Source organism: Oreochromis niloticus, linkage group LG18 (assembly GCF_001858045.2).
Source record: "Oreochromis niloticus isolate F11D_XX linkage group LG18, O_niloticus_UMD_NMBU, whole genome shotgun sequence".
Taxonomy (NCBI): domain Eukaryota; kingdom Metazoa; phylum Chordata; class Actinopteri; order Cichliformes; family Cichlidae; genus Oreochromis; species Oreochromis niloticus.
The window spans coordinates 20,269,225-20,292,242 of NC_031982.2; the positions used below are offsets into that span (position 1 = coordinate 20,269,225).

At 38.7% G+C, this 23,018-nt stretch overlaps 1 long non-coding RNA gene across 2 annotated transcripts in view; it reads left to right on the plus strand.

Moving 5' to 3' along the window:
* LOC109195674 (uncharacterized) overlaps positions 1-23,018 on the plus strand; it is an 88,574-nt gene that overhangs the window by 58,441 nt on the left and 7,115 nt on the right. For both annotated transcript variants that reach the window (XR_003214930.1, XR_003214929.1), the window contains exon 4: positions 3,362-3,452. This is a non-coding gene — a long non-coding RNA (uncharacterized LOC109195674). The remainder of the gene's footprint in view (positions 1-3,361; positions 3,453-23,018) is intronic.

Here is a 23,018-nt window from a genome sequence, read left to right on the forward strand (position 1 = left end):
ATAATTTCCTTGTTACTTTGCTTTTTAGTGGCAAATCCAGGACTCTGTGTGGTGCAAATGGTGCCTTATGGATGCAGCCATGCACGGCTTAATTTCGCTTCACACACAATTGTTTCTTTCATTTGTAATTTAGCTGTTGTTTGAAATTGTGTTTGTGGGTGTTGAGCTGTGCTTTGTTTGCTGGTAGCACAAAGACAGGAACAAAGAAAGGTTGCATTTGCATTGTGTTTGACTCTGCGTGGATTGCTGTTTGGGAATAATGGTTCAGATCCTCCCAAAAGTTTTTTTCTTAAAGAAATTTGTCTTGTTTTATTTTTATTTGGAAAGAAGAGGATTGGCATTTTGGGACTCTGAACTAGTTTATATGAAAAAAACAGATACTCACATGCTTATCAGATCATTTTGAAGCTAGCTGTGGGTTTACTGGTGTAATTTTTACACATTTTTCAGATAAGACAACAACTGAAGACCTTTGAGGAGGTTCGTAGGTTTATTTTTGTGCATGAAAGAGAGTTTTTTCTTCCCACTCTTGCCAAAGTGCTTGCTCAGTAAGGGTCATAAGTTTGTTGGCGCTCTCTCTGTTTCTTTTTGTGTTATTGTACAATATAAAGAGCGTGAGGCAACTGTTGCTGTGATTTGGCACTATATAAATAAAATTGAACTGAAATTTAATTGAACATTTGGTCAGACTGACTCCTTCATGTTAACTTTGGGGCTAAGCCTAAGGCAGATTGTCACGACACTTGAGTCTTTCAACTGGAAGTCAAACTTTGTGCTGATTTAAAAATGCTAAACAACAGTAGAGCATATTTTGCAAGTTTTGTCCACCACAGCTGTCAGTGAAAAGAGTCAAATTGTTTGCTCGTGCAGCATGAGAAATGTCTATTTTAATTGTCCACACCCTTTTTACCCTCAGTTTTTCTCCCTCCATGGAAAAGAGGGAAGTGTGCCATCCGGTTACTGGAAGAGCCAGCCGACCATGTGGAAAGTCTGCTTCACACGGGCATTCTTTCATAGCGTGTAGCTTGCGCTCGCTCTGTAGCATGTGTTTGAATGTAGGCGTGTGTGCGGAGAGGGAAACCTTTCTTCGCAGAGTCATTATTTTGACTCTGCTCTGGGCCTGATTTCCTTCACTTGTGGCTCCTCTAAAGAACAATCACATCAGTAAATGATGATTTATAAATTTAATAAGGTTTTAAGACTGGATTATGTTGACTGCAAGAGAGGAGTCGAACCATGAAGCACCAAAGCAGCTTACAGTGTTAACCCAAACTTGGCAATTGGGAACTTAAAACTAATAAAGGCTGTGTGGTGGGGAAAACCCCAGGTCTCCTGCTAGTAGTGTAATTTAAATAAATAAATAAATGTAACATTAGAATTATCCACTTACCTAATGTCCCAAGGGGAAAACGCAAGCAGAGTCAAAGGCGGATTATGTTTTATAAAGCCTGTTAAATTTGCACAAATACAAAGCATTTCTTTGATTTATTCATGTTTCATTTGCAGTTTGTGTCTAAATATTTCAAAACACCTTTAGTGTTAGCCTATCTGATAGTGTAATGAATCAAAAAATAACTCCCCCACACTCATTTTGCTACTTTACTACAGCATTTTGGTCTACGTGACCTGGAAAGTAGGCACGTAGACCAAAATTACAAATGCTGTGTTTTAATAAAATAGAAGCTGGATCAGTTATCTTTCTTATAGGACCACCACAGTGAGCTGCAAAGTCCCAGTTATATAAGAAACCTGCAGTTTGGTTGGTATTGACCTATACAATAATAACAATAATTCTCTCTATATATGTATATCTGTCTAAATAATTACTTAAATGAGCCTTTAGGACAAATATTAGACCAAAAATGAAACGACAAAGCAAGCATTCATTGATATTTAACCATTTTTCAGTGTAATTCGTCTGAAATTGTACGCTGAGGGGTAAACATCTCAAATGTAAAGGGTTCAGTTGTAATTGTCATTTGCATTAGAAAGGAGCTAAACGATGCTGACAGATGGGTGAGTGGTACAAGACGAACAACAAATAATAATTTGGATGTTTCTGCTACATGTGTATAATTTGAAAGAGGCAAAAATGTCAGATAATGACAGGCTTCTATTTGATCGTCATTAACATTTAGCACAAATCAGCATGTCTTTCAAGGTCAGTGGTTTCAACACGCTCACACTGATGACACTCACGGTTTACAGTTTGACTGTAAGAGGAGCGCCGCAGTGAATAACAGCGTACCCTCGGGAGAATCTGTTCGTACTGATCTCAAACGGCGCCGAGGGGGTTTATATTCAAATGTTAATGCCTGCTGATGAAAGGAAAGTGTATGATGTTGGAAAAATGTTCGACCATGAGAAACGTGAAAGGCAGATTGAAATGGCTGTGTTCAGTTTATCACTGTGTAACTTTAAATAGACGTATGCTTCACGGAAAGAAAACCGTGATAAAATAAAGCAATATGAAGTGTGGGTGGAGATGCTCTTAATTTGAAAATACAAATTTGTGAAACGTGAGCACCACCTAGTCTTGTTTTATAACTGTTAGTAAATATAGCGTATAGCATATGCATTCAACACCTCCGTTCATCTATTCAATGAAATATGCTAGCCTGGAGGTGAAACGTGGACAGGGTGGTGCAGTGCTTCAAAGAGAAGTGAGGCTGCTGCTATAAAGCAAAAGCAGCAAAAATAATTTTCAACCATCCGTGCATCCATTTTCATCCACTTATCCTACTCAGGGTCATGCTGGGGCTGCATGCTACTCCAGCGACAGGGCGAGAGGCCGGGCAGGTTGCCACAACGTTCACGAGATTCATGACTAACAAATTTAAAAAGTAGTGTCTGAGGTGGGAGCCAAAAAAAAGGCACAGGGGTTGGAAAAAGACAAATACATGTGGGCTGCAGTAACTGAGGATGTATATGCTGCGTCCTCTGACACAGGATCTGTGACACAGGTTTACAAAAAACAGGACGGCCTGATCTATCAGCCAAAGATGAGAGACGCACTGCAATTACTGAACAAAGATCCATAGAGTAATGACATCCACAAGAGATGAAAGGGCATCAATTTTATACTTATATTAAATATATATGGCAGTGCAGTGGTAATGGCTTCTTAATGAATGTAGCTTTATTAAGCTTTTTGTAGTTTTGAAGAGAGCTGGGCCTTTATCTTCATCTTACCTCCATGATTTAAGTACAGAAAAAAAACTAAACAGAAAACATGATGAATGATGATTTGCATGTAAAATGTTTGTACAGAGAGTTTAAATACAAGCTTGTGCATTTCCACTGTTCGTGAATGTGTTTATTAACATTTAATTCTTTCCTAACCAGCATGCTTTTGTTTCAGGCTTTGTGAACATCCTTCTGTTAACGATTACAGAGTAAATTCGGCCCAGCTCTGAATTTCATCTACCCACTGATTCCACTGTCTCCACAATGTAAGCTGGAAAACAATTTCCTAATATATAAATGTGATTTTTCAAATTTTGTTAAATAATGTCAGAGTTGTTTTTGTAGCACCAGTGAAAAGTTGTAGTTTTATCCAGCTACTTTGAAGCCAGTGTAGCCTAAAAATGTGGATCATCTGTTTAAAGGCAGTCAAGCTAACAGGATGCTCGATCCATGTTATGCCTCTGCACACGTAAATCCAAGTTCAGGTTTTATCATTGTCATATACATGTAACAGTGACTCATCAGTACCGGCAATGCAATTCTTAGGTTCATAGCCCCCGCAATGTTGCATGTAGTCAAGCAAATATTGCATATAACATAACACTTTAAAAGATATAAACTATAAAAATAAAGGAAAACATATTAATAAAAAGAGCAGAATAAATAAAAACAGGTTACTAAAAATACTGTAGCGGCTGTAGTGCAGACGTAATGGTGTAATGGTGTATAATGATTGTGCAAAGCAGTTCAGGATTAGCATAAAAAGCAGCTGATTTGGGTGTTTTTGTGAAGTTAAGACAGCAAATTCTCAGAAACACAGCAAATACTTTCTGATGTATAGCGCTAACTGTAGTTTGAGTATGTTAAAAATAAAAAATATATTATTGCTGTTTTATAATTGTTAAGGCTAGCTGTATAATCTGATCTGTAAATTTGTCTGAAAGTGTGTTAATTAGCACTTAGCTCATTAACATTTACAGTTTCTCTCTGCATTTTTTACACACAAAAGCAAAGTGCATGCAAAAATATGGCAGTAAATGTACAAAAGTTTATATTTGTTTATTACTTTGAACAGTGTAAATCGTCTCTTTACATCCACACCGTGTCGATATCATTCCCCTTAACAGCTTAATATTTACAGATGTGTCCCCTTTTTGTCAGAACTGAATCCACCGGGGGTTTGTTAGGTTTTATTTGTAATGTATTTTTTACAGAAGAGAAATATTAACGTTAACACTTAACTTGGATTTGAATGACCCACTATCGCACACAACGCACGTGTTCCCACAGAGCACAGACATGTTGTAATACTTGAATTTGTGTGTGTGTGTGTGTGTGTGTGTGAAATGAAACCGGTTGAGTGACTGGTGGGTGTGTAAGGGTGTGACCCCGGTGACTCAGCCACCAGCAATGTTCTTCTTCAAGGTGAATGAGTCACAACCTTCCTCTGCTGGGAGATGCCTCTTTCCAACGGATATTTGCTCCTTCGACAAATATCTGCCTTAAAACCGAAGCCATAAAACTTCAGAGCTCACACGAGACATTTTGAAATATTATTTCTGTCCATCTATCGTTAATTAGCAGTTGCGAAACATTTCTGTGGCTGAATTCATTTGCATTTTTATACATAGCTAAAAGTTCATAACAGTTCATGCAAAATGAAACGGCAGCAATCGATAAACTGGGGTGACCTTTTGCTCGAGAGTCCAACAAAAGCTCCAGAATCACTTAAATTCACCAGCATTTTAACATGTGCGTCATGATTTGTCCTTTTTTATCATGCAAATATATTCTCTGCAACTTGGATAAGCCTTCCTTTCTCCATTTAAACAAAGGGGAACACCCACTTTAGATTTGTTTACAGCTGAATTTCCTACCTCACAGAAAACTTATCAGTACCCCGACTCGTTTTTGTGTTTCTTTTGTGAGAAATTAACACTTTGGCTCTCCACGTCTCCTTTTCCTCTAAAGTTCATCCATGGTATTTTCATCGGTATTTTCTTGCCCTTAACAGCTCACGCATTTGTCTTCTTGTGTCAGGAAGTGCAATTATTGCCCCTGACTGTAAATATTTTCAGTGATATGAAAGCGGTTGAAGAGTTTTCATGTGTTCTCAATAAATCAGTGCCCCGCAGGAGAGAGATGAGACCTTTGGAAGTTCCTCATTTGAAACAGGTATTCAGCTCGAAATTAACTTTCCGGAAAAGTGACATCAGTATAATTTTGCTGTTTAACAGCGTTATATCCGGTGAAAATACCAAAAATTCTATTTGCATTTGTTTGCAACCAAACCTCCATTTAGAGCAGGATGTATGTTTCAACACGTCGATCTGCTGTTGCTGCAACGGCTAAATGAGCCACTTGTTGAGAGTCCCACAATGCTGCTCTGAGAAAAGCAGGAAGAGAGCAGACAAAGAGCAGCATGGAGCAGACCTGGTTTTCTAAATGTGGGGGGCGGGGGGGCTGTTATTTGGCAAGAGGTCACACAGGAGGTTAGTATGATCGATGAGCTGATGGCTTCTTTTTGTCTCTAATGGTTTGAAGGAAGGAGGGGACACCGAGGATGAGAGGAGATACAGCGGGACAGATTGTGGACAGATTGAAAGAAAACAAGTTCATGAAGTCTTCATAGGATTTGAACTCTCCTCACTTTTTGTGATGCTGTAGAAACGTTAACTGCACGATGCACCGATAACTGCAGCCGTCGTCTTCGTTTACGGCTACACTGAATCACCTTCGACTCCTAGCTAGCGTTACCTTTTAGCATTGCAGCGTCTAAGTGGTTAGCGAGAGCACAGTTTTCAGCTAGCCCAGTGATTTTTTTATGGGCCCTGAACGCTCCCTGTTGTTTTTGTCATCTAGAAAGAACCCAGTCTTTCTACATGTTTCGCAAATGTGACTGGTCCATTTGTGATGATTAAAGATGACCACACTGGTACACTCACGGCAACAAGCAGTCATGTAACCACATCAGTCAGTAAGTTACTGTAAGCTGGATTTCTAACGTAGTGAGTGCTCACAGTTTACACAGGAATATCGGGAATGAATAAGAATTACGTATTACAGATATAAGTATTGCATCCAGTATATAATGATGATGAATGAAGGTTAAAAGGACAAAAAAAAAGTATGAAAAGAGTTACAATCGAAGCGTTTTCAGGTCAAAGAGGGACAAACTTCTGGTCTTCAGCTGCCGCACATGTTAAACCATCTCCCCGAATACTTGGTGATCTGGATTGCGTGCGACTGCTAGATGCGCAGGCATTTAAATCTGTGATCAAAGTTCTTTTAACAGGGTTTTTGACAGCGCTTCTTATAAAACTTGCCTTTTATTGGCACCTGAAAAGAATGGAAGGTACAGCCACAGTGAGATAATGATGGCTCCTGTGTCTTTGACTGAACAGGCCTATGGCATGCAAATATTATTGGAACGGGAATTAAGCGTTGAAAAGGGATTTCATACCTAGTGAAGTGTAATTGTGACCTTTAACTTATGGAATTCATGAAGTCATTTCATTTTAAAACACAGTGAAAGTTCATAAGCACAACTTAGGCACTCAGATTTTCACATTATTTGCAGTTAATGCTGACCTGAACTTCCATTTAGATGTATTTAACTTTCTTTATTTCCACCAGCTCATATTTGATCAGTGTAAAAGATTAAAAAAAAAACCCCAAACATTTCATCCTGATAGGGTTATGCCATCCCACTGCCCTTTTGTTTATGTTGTGGCGGACTTCAGAGCAAAAAAGGTCGAGTGTTTATATGCTGACTGGGTGTTTACGCTCTCCCACACGTTCTTATCTGAACAGCGGTCTGTTGAAATCAGTTAAATGTGGAGCTCATGTTTGTTGTGTAAACTCTTCTGTTTTTTTTTTTTTACATACAGTCACATTATACATTTCATATTTATGCCCCTCCTGCTATGTTAGCTTTAGTCAATTAAAGTGATTTGTGCCCGGACTTCAAAGTATTTTTTATTTGACAGCATGTTTTGTTGATTCATGATACAATAAACTGTTAATATAACAGCAAACATTCAGAGCTGAAGATACTTTATAGTGCATTTCATTTCTTTCAAATGGAAAATCTCCAAATAACAAAAGTCATTTGGGGTCACTCGCTGAGAAATGACGCCTCGGTGACTGTATGCGAGCTGCAGAGTACAAACAGAACGGCACTTTTTACTGCAAACCAAACGTTAAGCTCACACTCGCGCCGTTCACGTATCTTTGTGTGAGCGGTGTAACGTCTGTATTTTGGATGGCGGCCGTATGCCTGGATTTATTAGAAGATGGCAGGGGCTGTTTAAAGGGTCAGCCTTACCAAATTGCTAACAGTCTCACTATAAGCACATTTACTTTATATACCCACGGGTGAAGGAAATGAAATTTGAAAGCACTCACTGATATGACCTCTGCTGCCGCTCCAGAGAAAAATGAAATTATGTTTTGTGAAGTGTTTGCAAATGTTTTTCATTTTTAAGATTTTCAAACGCAGCAGCAAAGCGCTGCTTGTAAGAATGCGCTCACTTGATATCACTTATGTAATAATATTTTCCAAATATAATTTTGTGACCGACATCTTAGCTGGTTAGATATATTTCAAATCCAGATGTTTTCATGTAATATTTTTTAATATTTATTTTAAACATTATATACATCGATGTTTAGGCATTTCTGAAGCAAATCCAGATGAAGACGCTTCCTCTTACAGCAGGTCTATGAAAAACGGGACGTTCATTTGAATGGTGAGGCCGGCACAATGAAAACAGGGTTACAGTATCTATGGCAGTTGATCTATTGTGTGCACTGCGTTTTTAATACACCGCATTATAATCACGTTGAACAAGCCCCAGGTGACTTGGCTCAGATAACCTAACCCCTCTAAGTGCATGCAATGAAAAAGGAAAAACATTGCTATCATTACTTTCTCTATTAACACTGTTAAATATGCAGAGACACCATGTTTCAGAATAAAATGCCTGGCTGGGCTTGCTGCACCAAGAAGACCATTTGGTTGTGTCTTACACCACCCTGAGGTGAACCGTTTAAATTAGTGTGTGTGTGTGTGTGGTCACTCTGTGGAATTTGAGTGCACCACAGAAAATCTTTGTTTCCAGGTTACGTATCTCAAAATCTTGACTTTTACTGACTCAAACTTCAGAGTACGTCAAAATTTTAAGATTCCCAACTCAGAATTTTGACTTGCGGATATATTTTTTCACAGCGATGGAAACAAGCTTGGATAAAAAAGTATCTGCTTCTTTCCGCTTCTTATTTCAGTAACTCTAAGAGTACAAGCCCTTTCATAACTGTTTGTATTCTATAAATTAAAATTATATATAATCATGTATAATTATTATTATTGACACACTGATAAATGCTTTATAATAATGCACTGAGCTTATAATATTTAGTCACAGGATTATTTCTACCTGCAGCTATAATAGAATTAGTACATAATGTAGTGTAGTTGTGTAATTACTGTAGTGTAATTCATGAGTCACCGTTAAGTTAAAATATATATTTTTCAAACTTTTCACAATTGTACTTCCATTTTTCCCTAAAATCCCCTAAAATCTTTTAAGTATGTATTTATTTTTTGCAAATTTGCCCACTACTTTAATTGTTTTTATTAAAGCATAATAATTCCATTTATGTAATTCTGTATGTTTAAAATTTAGAATTTAAAATGTATACTCTAGTTTTCAGTTTCATGCATTGTATGGGAAATGTGTTAAACAGACTCCCTATAAAAACATGCGTTAAATGATTGACTATACCTTTAAATATCTCTTCTTAAATCTGACATCATGGTCTTAAAATACCACTCTTGCCACTGGCACTCCTCTACAACCCAGTCATTTCTTTTAGCCTCTTAACTGCCAAATAGAAGAAAAAAAAAATCTTCATTTCTGCCTCCTCAAATTCATTATTACTTGAAAGTCGACACCTCAGCCGGGGCACACCGAGAACAACGTGTTCGACACGTCTTTTGATGTAAAATACACCCAGTGTATCAAATTAATGGCAACTAAACAAATGAAGCAGTTTACAAAGACCACCCTGATGAGTTACACAAAACGGGACATACCTGCAAATGAACAGTTACAACTCGCAAACACAAATGAGCTGTGACAGAAAGCTCAAGGAGAGAGCACAACGCTGGATGAACCCAGATAGTGTGAAGTACTTTCTCTTTCTCTCACTTTTTTTTCTGTTTTCTTTTTTCAATCGCACACGTTTGGCTCTCCACAGAGATTTACGGACATGCTGCATTTCCTCCTCACATACTTTAATCTTAGGTATCACCACTAAGCGCCTAACAAAGCCAATGCCAACCCTAACCTTCACCTGATTTTAACCTTAGGCCTAGGTTAACCCTTGGACAGGCTTGTAAAGTGGTGTGCGTGTGTGTGTGAGACGACTGGCTCTGCTCTGATGTCAAACTGGTTCTCACGCAGATAGTTGTACAGGTATATGTGCACCTACACACACTCGTCTGATCTGAGCTCAGACAGGCGTGTTTGCACTAGACAGAGTGGCTGCATCTTAAGTGTGTCTTGGCACCATCACTAATCATACCTGCCCCGCTCCAGGTGGCTGGGCACCTCCTACAAACTCACACACACACTCACATATATACGCACACACCGTATCCCAGTATGGTTACCTGTCTCATTCAAGGGCACCCAGGAGGGATTTACGAGGGATTTTGTGGGTGTGAGCTGATTGTTAATAAAGATGTAACTGTCACAGTATTATTCTCTCTTTTGTCTCATCAGCGTGATTTATCCATGCAGCATTGTTCTGTTTGTGCATGTTTGCTTAAGAATATATTCTGAACTTGTGAACGTAATGGAAGTCATGACCAGTGGATTCTTTCTCAGCTCCACCTTTGCGCCAGCGTGATGTGAATGCTACACCCTTCTGGGTCAGGATGGACAAGCAGTGTAGACAGCAAGTTAAACCTTCACAGCCAACACAAAATATCACCACTTAGCATTCAGGGTGTCAGATGACAGAGACAAATGGGGGCAAGAAATCTTTTTATTTAAACGCAAGTAACAAAGTGACTGAAATATGAATGAGATGGCTCAATATTTTTAGTTTTAGAGATTCACAAACTAATTTTTAACCACTGAAAAACAAACACGAAAAAACACAGTTTTTTAGTACAAAAAGTACAAAAATCTGATACTGATAACATGCTATTATTCCCTGTGTAAATAAAGAAATACGCTATTCCTCAGATAATTAAATACTAGAAATGCACTGATTGCAATTTTCTTGGCAAATTACATTTTGAATACTTAGTTTTTTTTCTAACTAACTATAATTGACAGCATATAGAAACAAAAATATATTTCCTTTAATGCAAATTCTTTATATTCATGATAAAATCAAACTTTCCTTAAAAACGTAGTGAGTTACAGAATCTTCGTTCATTCATAAAGTGATCTGTTACTGAAAAGAGATAAATAATGAGCCCTAAATGAATTGCTTTACACCCACCTTTACTTTCCACTTAGGTAGTTTACCTCACCAAACAAAGGAGCTGCAACACATTAATATAACTAAACAAGTGTACCTGTATCAATATCCAGCATATTTCGAAATTCACCACATAATAGGAGATTAATCCTTTTCTCTTTTTCACTTGTTGCTCATACCGAGGCTGCTGGCTTGTGGCTGGGTCTGGGCTCTGGATAGCTTTAGCTGCTTCCTTGTTAGCTACTTCAAACTGGGCACGTTCAGTTGAGTAAAGGTCATTAAAGTGTCTAATTATGTTTGTTGTACAGGATTTGTGGAGAACTTTGGAGAACTTTGTTTCTTCCTCATTCACAGTGAGGATTTTGGCTGAACAAAAGATTGGTAGCATTCTCAAAGTCAAGAGTGTCACTTAAAAACCAGAAAATCCCACCACTCAATCATAAATCTAAAATCAAAATACAAGAGAGAGGGATGTATTTACTTCTATTTTTAAAAAGAAACATAAACAACACAGGCTGTTGGTTATAAATTGCTACCCAGTCATGTGCAACGTGTTGAAGACGATGTGTAACCCATCTGCCACTGGGAAACAAACTTCACTACAAGATTTGTAAAGCTAGTTCAAAGTAATGAGTAATATCAGAAACTAAATATGTATAAAGATGTAACTGTAAGCAATTTCAAGCTGAATTTCTGTTGAATTGCTGCGGCTCACTTCCTCCCACCAGGGGACCCCAGCCCACTATTATGCAACTATTTGTGCAGGCATGACATGGACTGGCTCATACTCTGTTACATGTGAGACTTAATGGCTAATCATCGTCCTAGACAGAGTATCCAGAAAATCAGCCAATTCCAGTCCCTTGCTTGTCGATCAGTGCATCTCTACTACACCAGTGTTACCCTAAATTACCAACAATTGGTCAGTGCAAACAAGGAATTCAAGCTAAGACTGACGTAAACTTTTATATTAATACAGCATGGGGCTGCTGCCCTTTTCTTGAAATCCACGCAATCAGCCAGAAGGCAAATCAGTGAGGCATTAAGGACATCTTCTGCTCTGAATACAAAGACACAAGAGTAGCTGCAATGTTATACATATTTATGGCATACAGAGGACTTCAGACAAAAAGACATCAAAACTGCCTGGAGAAGCTCATCTTCCTTAAGGTTATTCGAGTCGTTCTCAGAGGCTTCCTGAATCCAAACCTTGGCCCTAAATGACCAAACTGGGAAACAATGTCATGACTACTATCGATAATCCACAGTTTTGATAACTGTATTTTTTTGCACTGAACGAGCAAATATGTGGAAACTCGAGCAAATAAACTCCAAAGTAATGAGCCTAGATACTATTAGAATTAGTGAGGTCTGCCACAGGCTGCGATTTCTTAAAAACAGAAAAATGTAATGTTGAAATGTGTGCAGTTTGGTGAGCGGCTTCCCACACCTGCATCATTTTAACCATATATGTATATTGTGCTTGGCAGGCCTGTCATGCTATAAAGATTTTATTAAATTTTATTTCAGCGGGGCGAAAAACTTTAATGGAGACATAGTTTCTCTGACTAATTAGTAATTATTAGAAGTCACATACTCTTAGAATAACACTGCGGAAAATATGCAGCAGTAAAGTTTCAGCTCACTATTTAATTACTTGCACCCACTCTACCATTTAATTGCATATACAGCAGCGAGTCGACGGTCTGTAGTTCCTGTAATCAAATTGACTTTTCCCCTCTACATGCTGTTGTGTGCACCACTTGATGTGTGTGTGCTATAACAGGGTAACGGGGTCAGCGGGGGGCAAACAACATTCGTTTTCAGCTCAAATAAGCAAGGCAAATCAATACAGTTCACTCACACCTCTGCACTGCACTGCTGGGCCTATACGTCACACAAACAGACAAAACACACACACATATTTTTGTTTGTTTATGTGCTCGTTGCTCCATTTATTTTTAGACCAGAGGCAGGATATTTAGTTTCATTAAACATTCCAGGCTCCTTGATTTCCTTTTCCCCTCCTTTTTCCTAGTGTTCCTCCAGCCCCCTCACCAATCTCTCTCCCACACACACACACACACACACACACACACACACACACACACACACACACACACACACACACACACACACACATACAGTAAGTCCCAGGGGCAAGTTGGTGGTGCTGGTGTTGGTATGGCTTCCTGCTAGTGTTGTGACGTGAGGCACTTGTGCTCACTGGTAGAAAGGCCTCTTTGTATACAGCCGTCTGCCTCGGCGCTCTTTCCACCACTGACAATTATTTTCCCCTCCAACCTTCAGCTGACTGCTTGGTGTGTTGAGTCACCGTCATCATTCGACTTCATATATGAGCAAGAAAGACTGAAAAAGACATAAAGAAAGAAGGAGAGCTGCGGGTTTAGATTTCAGCAGCTGTAACGTTCACAACTTTAAGTGTGACGACGACTCCAGGGACTCACAAACTGAGCAGCCTCAGACATTTTGGGCTTATGTGTTGTATTTATTTTGCAGTGTCCAGGCTGCTGAGAGTTATATGACTTTCTTTTTCAATATATCTTTTATTTTAGATGAATCACAACACCATCTCTGCATGAGAACGAAAATCTTGAGTATATAGGACCCAAATTTAAATCTCTCATTTGTGTCCAGTTGCTCCATTACACATCCCAGGCCCCGTCTCACGCCCCCCACCCACTGGATGATCTGATGTGGTTCTTGGGGCCAGAGCAGAAGCAGTGGTGTCAACAGTCATACATGTTTTTCTGCTGCAATTCAAGTGAAACACTATTTTTCTGTCTTCACAAACACACTCGATACATGCTCAACAGTTTTCTTCCAAAGAGCGTGAAGCACTGCCAAGAAACCATACCACGGGTCATTAGCCATCTGTCAGACATCCTTTTTTCTCAGTTTTTCTCACAGTGATTTGCTGCTTTGCTACCAAACGTCTTTCCTCCAGTGAGTCTGACTCTCTGTCTCCCTCTTCAGGAATGACAGGTTTCTCTCAGGAGATCATCGCACTGATAATTGCGTCACGCCCCTCTTGGCTCAGTGGTATCTCTGACAGATTCTACCTTAAATATTTTTGCTGCCTGTTGGTTTAAATTTACAGCTGCATTCCCATCATGTACCGCAGAGGTGAGGACCTCCAATGATGGAAAAACTCCCCAGCTTTTTGAACGAGCTTAAATATGGCACCGCCACACTCATCCTGGTGGCAGGGAAGAGACTCGAGATCAGTGGTCCTAATAAGATACGCCTCTCTCCAAATTCCCGCTGCGAGAAAGGCTCTGACCTACCTGATGCTTAACTCGATGCAGCCCATAAATTTGAGCGATTGCTATTGATTTTGAATTTTCTCCGTAATAAGATCCAAGCAGTAATTTGTCATGCAGGACCACGTTTGGTCTCACGCTGCAAGAAAAATATTGCAGAGAGAATGCACTTCACTGTGCCTCTCTGCATCCACTATAGGTAAACAGAAACCCCTTATGAAAATAATTCATAATGTAAAACTTAAAAGAAGCCTTGAAGAGACATATTTGTTTAACCTAAGTGAGCCCTGAAACCTATGAGGGATGTCACAGGTAATGAGTGCTTGAGCATGAGTAGTATTACCAATAACACACTCTTTATAAAGGACTACTTGGTACATAAATAAGAAGTCTCTGGTGCTCTCTTTGAGCTAAGTGAAGGTCATCTTATCATATCTCGAAACACTTTTGGGCGCTGAGACTGACTCAGTAATAATAAATCCAAGGGCACATTTGATAAAAGTGTTGATATTACTACAAAAGAGCTGCACTGCTTGTTTTTAAACAGAAACCTGACTTAATTTTCAAGTTTCAGTTTTCTAATCAGGTCATCAGAATGACTTTTGGAAAAAAAAAAAAAATCTTTTTCCTCAAACTAGACACCCTAGACACACGGCATGTTTTAATATGAGCCTCAAACTTTTCATTTAAGCATATAAACATTATGAGTTACTAAATCGCTGTAAAGTAACAGAGTTCAACAGGATTAAAAGAGTTGAACTAGCACTTTTAATTTTTTTTTGTAATAATTTGAAGAATGTGTCTGATTGCTCCCCATATCATATATCTTGATGTGGTCTCTCCTGTCATGTTATACTTTTCTTTAGACCTTAGCCAAATGGATTTTTTAATGGATTTTCCACACATAAAACCAGACCGTCACATTCAGTCACACCGAATCATGTCTATAAGAAAAAAACTGAAAATGCTGCATCATCAAATGACAAAGTAAACGGGAGGAAATCATTGGTTGCTTTGTCGCTATACTTTAAGGAGGGAAGACATAGGGGGAAAATACTTGTTTGGAAGAAGTTTCTTCTTAACAGCCGAATCGATCTGTCAGCTTTCATTCTTCTACAGATCTTATACTGTGTTGTCAAGACAGCGGAAGTCAGGCACAAATGGGAGTTTGAAAATTTGATTGATTGTCTGTGTCTTCCCTTGTGGGTAGTGAATTACCTCTGTTCACAAAATGAGCCCTCAGAAGTCATTTAGGCATCAATACGACTCCACTTAGCAGGCAGCATAGCAGGAAAATAATGGCCGTGTCAGTTTGACATTAACATAATTTTTATGCTCTACAACATTTGCGGTTTAATGTGAAGTGGTGAGGCTACAAACAGGTTGGTAAATAGAAACTCACGAGCCTCTCGTGGCTTTTCCTCACTGTTGGGGTAACGTGTTCCAATTCAGAAATTAATTTCCTCTGGGAGCCGCACGTTGAGCCAGGTGATATTATTAATCATGTAGTACCGTCTGTGTTATATTGAAAGGTTGGTCAACAGCTTAACACTTTTACAGGCTGGATAATGTTACAGATCAACTTTATGTTTTTGTTTACTTGCTTGAAAAGCTGCTGCCAAATGAAGCGTTTTAACACAAGTGAGGTTTCTAAGTTGAAGGAAAGCACACAAAAACCTAACAGCAGCTATTTGTCAGTTGCAGACATGGTCAGACTGCTAGGCAGGCAAATGGCGGGCAGCAGGGATGCTGGTCAATAATTTACTTTTTAGGTTTTGGGCTGTTGAATGTTCAATGTTGAACTTGAATATTTACTTTCAATGCCAAATGTTATGTGGACGACCTAAATTAAGACATCTATTCAGTTACCCGCGCTGTATCACCTTGGGTTCTAGCATTAGAAAGATAGGCTGTCATTTGCAAGTTATATTTAAAAAAATGCATTTTTAATGCAGGTTAAGTAGTTTTTAGCACATTAATGCAAGTGAAAAATGTATAGGCTTTTCAGACTATATGACCGCTACCCCTTGATGGTGAAATCATACTAATAAAAACAGTGATTGGAGAAAGCATGACAACCAAAATTATTGCCGTCTTGTTGCCTTTAAAATTGTTGCTTTGAAGTTGGGGACCAGGTCTGCAATCACTCGCAGTCAGTCGATGTCTTCAAAGAGATTTTGGAGCATCGCAACAACAATAAAATAGCAACAGTAAGTGTCAGGGGTGGGAGTTGGACCCAAGTGCAGGACTCAGAAACAAGAGAGGTAAACTAAAAAGCAGCTTTATTGTTGAAACTTTAACTAAATACAAAATAATGCAGGTAACAAAACAAGGTAAACAAAAACTACAAGTCTAGAGGGAAAACATACTGCAAGGTAAGACATGACCATAAAGGAGAACACAACAAAGGATAACGGGAGACTGAGAAGATATGTAGCACAGACAGGTTGAAGAGAGAACAGGCAACAGGTGGGTTGCAGGACTCGACTTAATACAACCTTTTAAGTCGAGTCCCCTAATGCAAAGATATGCATTACAGTGCTCATGGGTGCACACAGACTCAAACTGATTGCATATTGGCAAGCTCTAGTATAGTTAAGCAAGGAATAAGTGACCTTGAATCCTCCCTTCGTTATGCTGCAATAGGTGTAGGCTGCTGGGGTCTTCCCATGATGCCCTGAGTGTTTCTTCTTCACTCACCTTTTTCACTCACTGTGTTTATGCGCCTCTCTGCATTTAACCATTGGTTGTTATTAATCTCTTCCTCTCTTCCATAGCATGTACTTGTCCTGTCTTCCTCTCCTCACTCCCAACAGGTTGTGGCAGGTGGTCGCCCCTTTCTGAGCCTGGTTCTGCAGGAGGTTTCTTCCTGTGTAAATGGAGTTTTTCCTTCCCGCTGTCACCAAAGGGCTTACTCATACAGGGTCATATGATTGTTGGGGTTTTCTACATATTAGAGTCTTTACCTTATAATATAAAGTGCCTTGAAACAACTGCTGTTGTGATTTGGTGCTGTATAATTAAAACTGAATTGAATTAAACTGATGCTGCACTGATATTGACAAATGTCTTGCTATGCTGCCTTTTTCTAATTTAAAATGGTGTAGTGCACAAGTCACAGAGGTAATCTAAAAAAGTCACAGAGGTAATCTAAAATAGTGTTGTCTGAAGTCTAGGTATGTGTTCAGATATGCTGTAAGAGAATCCAGCAGGGTGAGTGCATGAGAGTGCATAAGATTTGTCCTAGAAGAACATATACAGTACATACATGTACTGTATATGTGGGACCTCTGTGTTCCAGCTTTAGACCTTTTCAGTGAATCGTGCCTCCCACATTCTGAATGCATGCTGTTTCGTTCAACCTTTGTTGAGATTCATCTGAAAATAAGACGACTAAAAGCCACCTGTCAGTTAACCTATTGCCAAATGGACCAAGGTCGTCATGACCAGCTGCAATGATACACAGAAGGCAGATCTGTTAGTGGCTGTTCTTACATTTTTGTTGCATCTGAAAAGCAACAATAAACTGTTCTTCTGTGAACTTTTCCATTAGGACTGACCTCTGTTGTCTGTACTGGAAAGCTATAAACTAACCAGACGCTGCCGCTCCTGTGACATTTCAATCTCTGACATTTGAAGATAACGATTTTCTTTATTATATTCTTCAGACCATCCTGCGGTCAACAGTTAATGGTCAGGTGATGAGCAAATTTGGAGCCCTTCTCTCACCACAGCAGCAGTGATTCCTCTTCACATTTTGGGGGCCTATCCAGGTTATTTATAGGAAGCAGAAATACCTGTACCAAATTTTATGACAATCCATCCAGGGGTAACTGAGATATTTCTGAAAGGATTCAATGTGGTGGTTTTAAGAATCTGCCAGTGTATTGTCAGGACAAAACAACTTTAGGACCTGATTATTTCTGAGTCGTTTACAGGTAGTGGTAGACTGCACATCAGGAGCACTGGTGGCCTGATAGTTATTTTCACCCTGCTGTGAACTGTCAGCTTGTTCAGTGACATTGTAGCAAGCAGTATTGAGTTGACAGACCTTTCAGACCTCTCAGGGGTGACGGATGTGTGGAGACTGTTTGCTCTTCTGTGTGCATAACAGACTTCCAAAGAAGCCACTTTGCAGCCTCTTTCTCTTTCACTCTCTCTGGGTAAGACAGTCAACATGCAACCACTATATAGATAGATGATCAATAAAACAAGAAAAAGTACATTTGGAGGAGAAATGCACCAGTCAGAGACCAGGCCAGTCAAGAACACCTTAGCTACTAGCTAGTTAATTTGTTGTACAGCTGTTATACATTTATGGTTATAGAGTCTCTTCACCCCTGTAAACTTATATGTTAATTTGCTAATGAAACATGAATTTCACTAAGCATTACTGATCAACTGATATAGCATTAATATTATGAAAAGGAATTCTTTAGGTTAGGATGATTCTGTAGTGAATATCAGACAACCAGTGTTGAGTTTGTCGGGTGACAAAGAAATGCTTCACTGTACTCACATGACATTTATCAGTAACACAGTAATGTAACGCGTTACTGTACTGAATTCAGTTGTAGTTACAGTTATGTCATTACTTGCATCACAAAGGTTCTTCAGTTATCTGAATGCCAAGCAGATTGGTGTTAACATTAGTTTTATTTTGACTGCATAAAAGGACAAGAACATGACGGTAAAGTGCAAACTGCATCCAGGACAGAAACAACTGCATTATAATGCTTACAGAACCTCCACTCTTTAACAAATACCTACATGCTAATGTAAAACTGACCCGAGCCCAGCAGCCAAAGCCTGAACTCCAACAGGTAACACCAGCAGTGATGTGACGCTCGCCCTAAAATCTCTTTGTGCTTGTTTGTTGCTGTCTTTGTGTTCACATGTAAACACTAAAAGATAGATCATATTTGTAGCTTCATTAGGATGGAGATTTGTGTTACCATGTGGAAACGTATTCAAGGGTTCATATTCTTAACTGGTAATTATGTGACAATATGTTTCAGGCCATTTTATGGAGTAACAAGAAAGTAATGTAACAATAACGTAACAAATAAATAATAAGTAAATACGTAACGTACTGCATTGCATTTAGGAAAGGTAATAATCAATGTGATAGATTCCTTTTTTGAGCAACGACCCTAACACTGCTGATAACTGTAAAGAAGCCATAGGGTTAGATTATAAAATTGAGTGGCCTGGGATGATATCAAATTCCCAACCTAAGTTATTGTTTCAGTCTGCCCTGGGCTAACCATGCCGGAAGATCAAATCGTTTTTAAAAGGGAGACGTGTTCTTATAAACTGAAAATATGTTAAATATGTATATATATTAAAGATTTAATGTGTCTTCAATACTTAAGAGGCAAAAAAACCCCAAAAACCTTTGTCAGCATTTATTTTTTTTCTTGCTTGTCCTCTAATCTTACCTGCAGGTAATTATTTTACTAATTTTGCTAATTTACTCACAACACAAGCCAATAACCTGTTCTTCATTTGTTTAATGACCAAAGAAAACAATGTTTCCAGAAGCTGTCCGGTACAACTGTTGACCTTCTATCTTCTAAAATTATACAGACACTACAGCAACATCTCTACAGTATAGAGCAATGCATGGCTGGCACCAACAAAATGATTAGATTCAATGTTTTATTTACATTACTACCTCTGTTCAAAAGTTAGAATTAATCTCACTACAGGCAGGATTCTTCAAAACCCTGAGAAATTCTGAAATCATTTGTTTGTTTCACTACAGTCATTTCTTTAAACAAAGCAGCTTACAGGTACATCTAAAGCTGAACATATTTCATTGCACAAAACAGTTCAAGCTGAACCCAAGCAGAATATATTTTTCAAACCAGACAGACATAAAAAGTAACAATCTCATGAGAATGTGTGCAAAACATTGCTGCGCAACGGAAAGAATTAAAATAATAATACCATGAAAAGTTTTCCGTCATTTAACCTCAGACAAACTACAGAAAAAATTTAAAATACAGGTCTTTACGCTTCTTTTTATATAGGATGGCTCAGTGTCTTCTGTCTCTACATAATCCAAGATTTCACGATGATTTCATGGTGTTGGAGCTCTGCGGGCTCTGTGCTGCAGGATTTCTCGTTTTTTCTTGTCAGTGAAGAGCTTTCATGCCTCGGCCTGCATGTTTGAAGCTGTCAAGGCTGCACAGTGAATTACATCATGGTGTGGTATAAGTAATGAAAATTTTATTCATGACTTTTGCCTTAATGGATATATACATACATGTGGAGGATTATTAAAGAGCAATATGCAGCCATTAGGCAGAACTCGAACATGTTAAGACATGTTTTAGAGCAGTGCTCATGGAAATCAAATGCCTCACAATGCACTCCATACCATACCCCTTTTTCTGTTCTAATTAGTGGGTGACACTAAGTGACACTTTCTTTAGTTGGCTGCTTTTTGTACAATTTGAATTGCAAATGGAGGACTAATTACTTGCCGCTAAAACAGTGCAGCGCAAATTGTTTCAACAAAACTCAAAGTGCTTTTTTTAGCACGAGTACAAACACTTTGACACACGGCTGCAAGATGCATGTTCTGCTGTGTTCTACTCTATTCTTGCAAGCATGTAATTAGCATCTACTAATGACCAGTATAATGTAAGGTTACATTATTTATAGCTGCATTAAGGTGGACATACTGCAGTTCAACTTGTGTTAGAAAAATGTTCCTGCATGTTTTTTCCCTAATTAATGAGAACTCTCGATCAGCCATTGATGATTAATAAAAACACTATGATTTTCATTTCAAGACACTTTGATGTGATTCAAAGGCAGCCTGGGCGAGAAGTTCTGCATTATGTACAATTCGAATGAAAATTGCATAAACAGATTTTCTGTGGGTCACAATGGGAGTCCTGATTTTGAATGTCACTGTGTGGGATGTGCAGAAGAACCGCATCCAGACAGTGAAGCGCTGACAGCAGCTTTATAGATTTATTAACTATGATAGGCTGCATTTCTACAGCTGCTCCCTCATCAGCTTCTTCTTCAGAATGCGCTCTCACAATGGAGCAGGCCATATGGGTCGTCTCCGCCGCTGGGAATTCAATCTGTCTGACAAGATCGTGCAAGGGTGTTTTTTTCTGAGAAGATGTAACAACTGATACCACTAACGAAAAAAGCAAAACAAAAACTAGATGCAGTGGGCGAAATGTGGATGCATGCTTGTATTTGCCTGTGTACATGCGTGCATGTTTCTATAGTGTTTGTGAATGCACAATTGAGTAAGGTGTGAATGTTTGTGCATGAGACACAAAAGCAAAGTAAACACTGTCTACGCTTCACTGACTATAACCCCCGGCTTAGCCATCACACCACTCATCATACTGCCAGCAACGGAAATGTCCATTCGGCTGGATTCTGTTTTTTTTTTAAACAAACAAAATAGCACAGCTTTAACTTCTGTTGCCTCAAGAAACCATCCAAGATTCCAAGATACAAGATTCCCTTGTATTTTAACTTATAATACCATGGATGTATGTAGTAACCTGTAGTGAAGTATATAAAATTGATGAATCTTTGTGTTGGTCATGTGGATCCTGATCCATCACACACAAAAATTAACAGAAGTGAGATAAACTCATAATTTTTAAACAAACAATTTGATATTTGAGGAGTTTTGCATATTTGCTGTCTTCCTTAGAGATTGATAAGAACCTCAACATGGCTGTATGATAAGAGAGCTGGTGAAAGCTGACAAATTTGGCGTTACAGTGGTCAGCGTACCGGTATGAGGCATTCAGGGCTGTTTGTTTAAACAGTGTTGTCAAATGTGTAATAACAAGTATACCTCGCTACGCAAAATTCGTGAGTCACCCCTCATTTCTTTATATTTTGCTTCCAAGGATTCGAGCATGAAAAAGCCAACAAACTCACTATTGTGTCAACACATAACAGATATTTTAGTAAATAATCCATTTAAAATTTCTATATTTAGGCACTTTGCTACTACCTGTAGCAAAAACAGATCAATTGTTCTCATTTCTTTAGTTGAATCTATGACGAATGCTAAAGATAACACAGGTTCACAGGCATAAAATAGTCTTTTTTGCACCAACAAGGTAATTTCCAAAGAACTATTAGCTGAAAACTTGCCATATCTTGGCATGGTGTTTGGTGTGTTCTGAAAACTGAGAGTTAGGGCAGAGAAGAAAATAAAAAATTGCAGACCTGAAAAAAAGTAGAGTCCTATCATGTCCTAAGAAATGACCCGACAGAGGACATTAAAGAGATGCATCTGACCCTTAAGTTGACCCATCTACTGTTCACTGAAGCCTCATTAGAAATGGTTTAAGTGGAAGGGAAGCTGTCAAGTAACCATTACCAAAGTGTGTCTACAACCGTCTGTAAAACATTGCGGAGACTTTCTCTTGGTGTGGTGCTACATTTCAGGGGTGTTGGGGATCTTGTCAAAATTGATGCAATTATGAACAAAGAAAAGTATTATCAGATATTAATCCGCTATAAAGTAACACCTGACTGAAAACAGCTTCATTTTTTCATCTTTACAATGATCCCAAACATGCTGCCAGTGCATTCAAAGCACACTTCGATAGAAAAACACACAATGAAACACCATCAGTCATGGATTGGCCTCCCAGAGCCTGGACATCAACACTATTGAAACAGTATGAGATCATTTTGACAGAAAATGGAACAAAAGGCAGCGAACATCCAAAGAAGTGCTTTGAATGTCCTGTGAGAAGCCAGGAGAACTATTCCTGAAGACTACTTAAAGAAATTATAAGAACGCTTGCCTCAGAGAGCTCAAGCTGTGCTCATACCAAATATTGGCTTTAATTTTGTTAGAATTGTCCAAACTTATTTCCATGTATTTTTCAATAATTCTCTGCAACTATTTCCGAATTTCCTATCAAAATATAAAGAAATGAGCTAGTCTATAAAATAGAAAACTACAGTCAGGGGGTCAAATTATGTAGCATTAACACTGAGACTGAAATCAGACCATCGGCGCCTTTTAAACAAAAAATTAACATG